Here is a 9844-nt window from a genome sequence, read left to right as displayed (position 1 = left end):
CCCTGAGGTCGTAAAAATTCAGACTGTGACCACGGACAATTGGTTAAAGAAGGCCCAAAGAAAAGATCATGAAACCCAGAGCATCATAAACAAACTAAAGACGGGAAACTCACGACCGACTATTTTTGTCAAAACGAATTGTTATTTAGAAAAATTAACCGCGGTCGAAACCCGCTTATTTACCGCGCTTTTATACCCAAGGGTAATCGTTTAGGATTACTAAGATTATTTCACGACGAACAATGCCATATCGGCCCCGACAAAACCTTAGCCAAAATAAACCATTATTTTTGGTTTCCTGGGATGGCGAAGTTCGTAAGAAAATATTGCAATCACTGTTTGAAGTGCATTATTAGCAAAAATCATATTGGTCCTAAACAGGCATATTTGCACCCTATTGATAAAAAACCGATACCATTTCATACAGTCCATGCCGACTATGTGGATCCGTTCCCAACTTCGGCCGAGGGTTATAAACACTTATTACTTTTGGTTGACTCTTTTACGAAATTTTTATTTTTGGCGCCATTTAAGACCTTGTCAGGTACTGAGTTGTGCAGTGCCACCATGGTTTTGTATTTAAATATGTTTGATATCACGCGAAGATTGATCTGCGATAGGGGTACGTATTTTACTGATAGTTTAGGTCAAAAATTACTCTCGGAACGGAGTATTCAACAACATTTTATTGCCAAAAGTGCTCCACGGGGCAATGGACAGGTGGAACGCTATGTGGGAACAGTAACCAACTTGCTTAGAATAGAAATAACTAATAAAACAGAATGGCCGAATGTAATTCAAAAATTGCAAAATACACTGCGTGACATAGAAAAGAGAACATCCCGTAAAAATGGTTTAATTTAAATAATTTTTGGTATGCATGTTTGTTTATATGTATAGCAGAAACGATCAAAATTTCACTCATATTTATCTACGTATTTACGAGTTATTCGGAATTTTAGGTTTTTTTTAAATATAAAAATTGCAATAAAATATCAACAATACAACTGGAAAATAACATTTATTGGAGTGTAGTGTGCTTAGAAACTGCGTAGAGATATGCCTAGAACCAGAATAGAGCGAAATTTTCATCAATTGAGCGAGTTTGAGAGGGGTCGAATAGTGGGTCTACGAGAGGCTGGTCTGTCATTTAGGGAAATCGCCACTATATTGAACCGTAGTGTAAACACTATAGTGAGATGCTGTCAGGGATGGTTCGAAGAAGGGCAAACAGGCAGAAGAACAGGTACTGGACGACTTCGAAGAACTACAGAACGCCAAGATCGCCGACTCCGAATTATGGCCCTAAGAGATAGGTTCGTCTCGTCGAGGACGCTGGCGGATCAGTGGTTCGCTGAGTATGGAAGGCCCATTGAGATACGAACCATTTATCGCCGCATAAGAAGTTTTGGATTGATTTCCTACCGTCCCTATCTCGTGTTACCCCTCACCTTAAATCATCGTCAAAATCGACTACAGTGGTGCCAAGAACGGATACATTGGACTCTGGAATGGGATAATATGGTGTTTAGTGACGAATCCAGATTCTGTTTCGGTATGCATGATGGTCGGGCAAGAATACGAAGGAGACGGGGTGAAAGATGGGATCCTCAGTTTGCAATACAGAGGCATGTCCATCAGACTGTTGGGGTAATGGTTTGGGGTGCCATTGCAAATGGTAGCAGGTCACCTTTAGTTTTCGTCAGAGGCAGTATGACAGCCCAGCGATACATCCAAGAAGTCCTGGAACCTCATCTTGTGCCTTATCTGGAAACTCTTGTTGATCCAGTTTTCCAACAAGACAATGCACGACCACATGTGGCTGGAGTGACTATGGACTTCTTCCAACAAAATGCAGTCAATTTGCTACCTTGGCCACCTCGATCTCCAGACCTCTCACCGATCGAACATGTATGGGATATTATAGGTAGAAGGTTGCATAATTTACCCCATCCCCCGCAAACCCTAGCGATGCTGTGTCATGCTGTCCAGTTAGCCTGGAATGAGATCCCCCAAGAGGACATCAATCACCTCATTAGATCCATGCCTAGACGTGTACAGGAATGTATAAGACACCGCGGAGGACCGACAAATTATTAAATTTTTTTTAGTTTTTAACAATTAAATTTGTTCAACTTTTTAATGAAGTGTTTGTTTTGGCGTAAACAACATGCATACCAAAAATTATTTAAATCAAATCATTTTTACGGGGTGTTCTCTTTTCTATGTCACGCAGTGTACATTGAACACTACGATATAAAAGACAACTGGATTTTCGCCAGTGTATTTATTAACGGGGGTTGAGGGTAGTAGCCCCGATGTAAAAACCTTGACAGCGTCCATTTCATTGAAGGACGTCTCCAATAATGTATTAAGCAATCGAGAACTGGCATACGAACGTATGAAGAAGCAAGCGGATTTGGCGAAAAATCTGTTCGACAAGAAAAGAAGGTCAAACAAGGTATTCGTAATAGGTGACTACGTCTATCACCCTTCAGGTAATAGTCATTTGGCAAAATTAGACGACAGGTACGAGGGACCATTCGAAATAACTCAAATTCTCCCTAATGAAAGGTGTGATAATCAGTGGACAATATAATTTTGTTTAGACGCAATGGGCATCGTTCCCCAAGTGTCGAACCTTTGTTTATTTGTTTGTTTTATGGCGAGCTTGAATCTTGATTTTCGATGTGCCAGAACCAACTGGTCCGTTCTAATGCAGACAGTTGTGGTAAATTTTGTTTTAAGTTAATATACGATTTTACGTATTTGTTGCCTTATTGTAACTGGCGCAGTCGTGTAGGATTCCGAGAAGATAACATTGTTAATCTTTTGCATTTTCGCATTAATCTCGGTATTGTGAAACTCTCTGGAGGCGACTTGACGGAAAAACAAAGACCACCATTAGCTGTTACTTCGAAACCCTTTGGTTCTCACCGAGGAAACTCATCTGGAAGAACGCCAGAAACCTGAGTTCCCAAACCAGGCCCTCACGGTCAACTCTCCTGATTATTGGAATCACCTGTGGACCCACCCCACTACTAGTAGTCTAAGGTAAGCCGTTGACTACACCTTATAAACTGCTACCTAAATCTATCTATTTATTTTATTTTTTATTTATTTATTTTTTTTCTTTCCCTTTTTTGAATTCTTCCTTTTTTCCTCTATTTATTAATTCACGTTAAATTAAACGTTAGCTATCACCCAGTTTTATTTTATCAAAATGACGCAAAGTCCTACTCAGGGCCAACCTTCAGCCAATAATTATTTTTCCTATGATAAAGCATTTAAATTAATACAAAAATTTGATGGTACGAAAACACAATTGCATAATTTCATAGATGTTAGTGATTTCACTTACAGCCGTTTTGATCCTCAAGAACTGAATATTTTCCAATTTATTATAAAAGCAAAATTAGAAGGTCCCGCTTTGGATCACGTAGCGTCAGTAGAACTAAATGATTGGCAAACCATAAAAAATGAATTGATAAAGAAATTTGGCGAGTCGCATAATATTCATTGTTTAGCCTATGAAATGACCCATTTGAAACAACTTATAAACGAGAAGCCATTACAATTTGTTCAGCGTGTCGAAAACCACCTGTTGCGAATCCAAAAAATTATTAAATATGATATTGGATACAATGCATCTGCTCGGAATGTTTTACGTGAATATCATGAAAAATCCGCCCTTTTAACCCGTACAAATGGTCTAAAAGATCCTCTTTGCACAACCATTCGTTTACAAAAACCCGCATCTATTGTAGAATTAATAAATTTAATAAATGATTTTGAAAATCAACAATTCATGCTTAAACAAAGCACTTCTCGTTTTACTAATGCTAATCCACAAACTTTGTCATTAAATCCCACCCCGCAACATCTTCAAACCTCTTCAAGTAAACCTCCAATTAAGCTTGTTATTAAAAAATGTTCTTTTTGTAATAAACTCGGGCATAGTGTGGAATCTTGCTACGCTAAACGAGCCTCAATAAAAACTGAAGAAACTTCAAGTGCAATTAAAATCTGTACAGATCAGTTTGTTATTAATAACCAACCGAAACATGAATCCGCTGATCAAATTTTGGAGTGCGAAATACTTGACGAAAATTTTTGTGTAGCGGCCTCGGGAAGTCAGAACCTAGACCCATCTCACCTTGTCGACGATATGAGCGAATTAGAAATTTAACCCTGACTGAATCTGAACTGTTATTTCTACAAGTAAAAAACATTAATTTGAAATTTCTGGTGGACTCCGGAGCTTCTATTTCGACCATCAAACCTAATAAAATTCAAAACTTAAAAGTGCTTCGTGGCGAAAATATGAATGTTTCCGGTATCGAAGGGAAAAATATCAGGGCGACCAAAAGTATTCATTTAAAATTACTAGATAAGCTCCATAAATTTTATGTTCTCGACTTTAAATCCTGTTTTGATGAAATTCTAGGCTTAGACTTTTTAAAAGCACATAACTGTCAAATTGATTTTTCCAAACATCTTCTCATAACCGCTACTCGGAGAATCTCTCTTGCAACCCTAAAAACCAGTGACACTGCTGTAGTTAAAGACCAAAATACAGACGAATTGATTCATAAGACTACGATTATATCGGAGCAAGTCTTGGAGCCAGGAACGCAAACGATAGTCGTTTTACAAACAAACACCGTCTGGAATGGTAAAAATTATTTATGTCAGGAAACTAATATCTGTAACGGGAACGTTAAAATTCCCAATGCTCTAGTTAACGTTACTGACGGCAAATTTGTTACAACAGCATTCAATAATACGGACATCAAACATCGGATTAAAGACATTTCTATAAATTTAGAGCCTCTCAGTAATATCGTAGTAAATAAAACATGTGCAGCAAACAATGGAAATTCAAGTAATTTTTGCCGCCTAGGGAAAATAAAAAATCTTTTGAATTTACAACATTTAAATTCAGAAGAAAAACAGCATATAGAACAACTTTGTCTAAAATATCATGATATTTTCTTACTTGATGACGAAAAGTTATCATTCACGAACGAGATAAAACATAAAATTATAACGGGAAATCATCCACCTATTTATACTAGAAATTATCGATACCCGCAATCACTTAAAGGAGAAGTTGAAAAGCAAATTTCAAATCTATTAGATAATAATATAATCCGTCCTTCTTTTTCTCCGTGGAATTCTCCCGTGTGGATTGTCCCTAAAAAACAAAATAATTCTGCTCAGTCTAAATGGAGGCTAGTAATAGATTACCGTGAGCTTAATAAAATCACAAAAGCCGATAGGTTTCCCATTCCTCGAATAGACGAAATTTTTGACTTACTCGGAAAAGCAAAATACTTTACTGTTATCGATCTAGCCTCTGGCTTCCACCAGATAGAGATGGAAAAAACAGATATAGAGAAAACAGCCTTCAGCACTAGTACTGGACATTTTGAGTTTTTGCGCATGCCCTTTGGGTTAAAGAATTCACCGTCTACATTCCAAAGGGTAATGAATTACATTTTTCGAGGCTTAATTAATGAAGAAGCTCTAATATATATGGACGATATTTTAATTTTCAGTAACTCGCTTCAAGAACATTATGCGAAAGTATCCCGAATATTTGATAGACTCCAGAAATCGAATCTGAGAATAGAGCCGAGTAAATGCTATTTCTTGCAAAAAGAAGTCAATTTTCTAGGACATGTGTTGACCGAATTAGGAATTAAACCAGACCCGGAGAAATTAAAAGCAATAACCAAGTTCCTAGAACCTCGAAACGAGAAAGAATTAAAATCATTTCTCGGGTTGTTTGGGTACTATCGAAAATTCGTACCTGATTTCGCTTAAATTACGAAACCCCTCACGGCCCTTTTAAAAAATAATACAATATTTGACTTTAATTCCGAATGCCAAAATTGCTTTGAAAAATGTAAAACTATTATTTCGTCTGACAATGTCTTAGCCTACCCCGAATTTACTAAACAATTTACCCTAGCCTGCGATGCTTCTAATTTCGCGATTGGAGCTGTATTGAGTCAAGAAGACAGGCCAATTGCTTTTGCGTCTCGAACGCTGAACGAGTCTGAAGTTAAATATGCTACCATCGAGAAAGAGTTGCTATCAATAGTGTATGCCACAACCTTTTTTCGACCATACCTGTTCGGGAATAAATTTATCATCCATACAGATCATAGACCACTTGTTTGGTTAATGAGTTTGAAAGATCCGAACTCTAAACTCACTCGATGGAGGATAAAACTTAGTGAATTCGACTTTGAAATTAAATTTATTCCTGGAAAAGACAATAACGTAGCGGACGCGTTGTCCCGAATTAAAATTAACACAATTGGGCTAAAATCATACCGAGAATTTATAGAAACAAATGACAAGTTGGACTTGACAAAAATTAAATATTCAAATGATAAACTGTTTTTCCATAAGCACAAAGATATGCTATTATTTTTTGATGACGAAGATAATATATCCCTTCGCGATCTACAGACCGTAAAAGATAAATTCAAAATTGATGAATTTAAGTTGACTAAAAGTAATGATACGTTTTCCACTCAAGTAAATGATCAAACGTTAACACTGATTAAATATGACGATTCTAATCTAGAAATTTTGTTCGAACATCTAGCAGCTTTAGAATTAACTAGTAAACAATATTACATAAACATCTTAAACTCGGAAATTCTCAAAATCTTAATCTATGCCTTTCCATGCGCAACTTTTACCATATGCTTGAATATTGTAAAATACCCGACTGAGGATGAAATAGAAAATATTATTGAAACAGTTCATACGGAATACTCTAATTATCACAAAGGTATCCAAGAAACATATAGTAAAGTTCGTAAACTATTCTATTGGAAAGGTATGATAAATGACATCACAACGTTCATAAAATATTGCGAAATATGCCAACGCTCGAAAATAGATAGACGCAACAATAAATACCCCCTCAACATCGTAGAGTCACCCCACAGACCTTTTGACAAAATTTCCCTCGACTTGTTAATTATTGATAAAACCTTTATCTTAACCGTTATTGATAACTTAACGAAATATGCCCAAGCTTATCTGTTAAAGAATAAAACCGCGAAAACGATCGTAAATAAATTAAAAATGTTTATACAACATTATCAAATTCCAAAAGAACTTTATGTCGATAACGGAACTGAGTTTGTGAACAAACAGTTAAGAGATTTTTGCAGCAAGTTCCACATAAATTTGAACTTGTGCTCCGTCGAACACTCCCAGTCAGCTGGGATCATTGAGAGGTTGCATGGTACGATTACCGACACCATTCGCTGTTACCTAAATGAAAATCCAAATAATAAACTAAACGACGCGTTGCTTGTTGCTGTCAATGCATATAACAACTCTAAACAAGCTTCATTGGATCTATCTCCTAGAGAGGTATTATTCCCTCACTCAAATATCCTCGATCCTTTACAGTCTAAGCAGATCGCAGAGCAACAGATTGAAAGCATACGGTTAAAACAAAACACGTTAAGACAAAAAACCAAAATGCGTGAAGACAAGGAGCTATCTAAGCGTAACTATCCCGTTTATCATACTGGTCAGTTGGTACTCTTGAGAAGAAAAGCCAATTCCGATAAATTGGAAGAATATTCAGGCCCATTCAAAATAGTTCAAATAAATAATAAAAATAAAACTCTCTCTCTACAGCGAAACTCAAAAATTTCGAAATTTCATTTTGATCAAATAAAACCATTTTTCAGTAAGTCCGATTCATAGAACATAGTATCCATTAAAAGTAAGCAGTTTGTATGGTGTGTGTCACGCGGCTCACATTATGCTAGTTCTGATGACAATGGTCGTGGACTGCTATCACAACGTCCAAGTACCTAGGACCCGAGACAAAAGTAGTTCATCAGTGCAACGAAGATCAGATGGTTAGTACCATCGAAACTGCAACTCGTAGCGAGACCTGGTCGCTCTAACGAACTTTGGAATAACAAGAACCATTTCTCCGTAAAAAGGGTTCCTCTTGTGGAAAGGGAGGTGTGATAATCAGTGGACAATATAATTTTGTTTAGACGCAATGGGCATCGTTCCCCAAGTGTCGAACCTTTGTTTATTTGTTTGTTTTATTGCGAGCCTGCGAGCTTGAATCTTGATTTTCGATGTGCCAGAACCAACTGGTCCGTTCTAATGCAGACAGTTGTGGTAAATTTTGTTTTAAGTTAATATACGATTTTACGTATTTGTTGCCTTATTGTAACTAAGGTATGCGCTGAAAAGTCTTGCGTCAAATTGAAAACAAATTGTGGCCAAGGACATGATTAGATTATGACCTGATGACTTATCGGATAATTCATGATTTATTTACTCTTATTTTTGTAAAGTTGTTGAAAGTGAGACGCTTTGCAGTTCATGTTCTTTTATTATTTTTGTAAAGTTGTTGGAAGCGGGACGCTTCGCAACTAACGTTAGTTGTCCTGTTGAGAGCGGAGCACTGTATAGTTCCTGTTCTTTATTGTAGTGATGTTAAGAGTGGCACGCTTTGTAATATATGCTTTTGTTGTCATGTTGTTGTAAGCTGTAACACTCTGCACTCTGTAGTTTTGTTAATACCTAGTACTAAGTTCTCTATGTACTATTTTTCTGTTAATAATTGTTAAGGAAATTCGAGAGCGAATTTGGTGTCAGGATTGGTCGTATGAGCTTTCATAAAGAAAGTGATACGGGGTTGGTTATTAATTCATTTAAGGCAAGAGCAATAAACCTGTTATCTTACAAGGATGGTGCTATGTCTTATCCTTGGGCATATGTGATATGTCACAGACACCTATGAGTGTCCCATTGGAGATTGACTAAACTTGTACTAGTTATAGTAGATCGTTGCCTTAAAAGATAAAGAGGGTCTGTTTATCATATGGAGGTGTAAAAAGAATGACTAAGGGATGTAAGCGTGTGAAGAATGTGGAAGGTTTAGCGTTTATCATTTGGAAGATAAACAGATACACGGGGAATGACTTCGACACCTTGTATGAGAGGGCATTCTATTCCCAATCTTTGGCGAATAAAGAGGTCTTGCGTAAATTTGTGTTTTTTTTTATTTTCCTAAAAAGGAAATATTTTTCTTACATATACAATCAAAAATAGAGCCGTGCATTTTCTTCAAAATTTCGGCAGAAGCCATCGCTATTGTAGCACTCTATGTTGATGACTTTTTTGTCTTTTACAATGATAAAATGGAGGCAAAACATCTTAAAGAGGAGTTACATAAAAATTTCCACATCAAAGATCTTAGTCCAATATCACATATACTGGTTATAAAAGTCGAAAGAAATCGTTCTGAAGGTGAAATGAAAATTAACCAAGAACAATACATTCAAAAGCTGCTTGATAGGTTTGAGGTGACAAATTGTAAAACTGTCAATACCCCTTTAGAGTAAAACCAAAAGTTTCTCACTAAGAAAGAACTTTATGACGCATCTTACCAACAACTTGTAGGTTCAATAATGTATCTTGCAGTTTGTACGAGACCAAATATTTCTTTTGCAGTGTCATTTCTTAGCCAGTTTAACAACATTCATTCTAAAAATCATTGGTTGGGGGCTAAAAGGATCCTAAGATATCTAAAAGGTACAAAAAACCAGGGAATTATATTTCAGAAATTAAAAGTTTCTATATCTGGTTTTGTGGACTCTGATTGGGCAAACAATGCAAGTGATAGAAAGTCATTTTATGGTTATATTTTCACATTAGCGGGTGGGCCTGTGTCATGGGAAAGCAGAAAACAAAATGCCATAGCTTTGAATTCCACAGAGGCGGAATATATTGGGATCTGCGAAGCTGCAAAAGAGTCAGTTTACTTAAAATCATTATG

Source organism: Euwallacea similis, chromosome 14 (assembly GCF_039881205.1).
Source record: "Euwallacea similis isolate ESF13 chromosome 14, ESF131.1, whole genome shotgun sequence".
Taxonomy (NCBI): Eukaryota; Metazoa; Arthropoda; class Insecta; order Coleoptera; family Curculionidae; genus Euwallacea; species Euwallacea similis.
Note: the sequence above shows the minus strand (reverse complement) of the source record.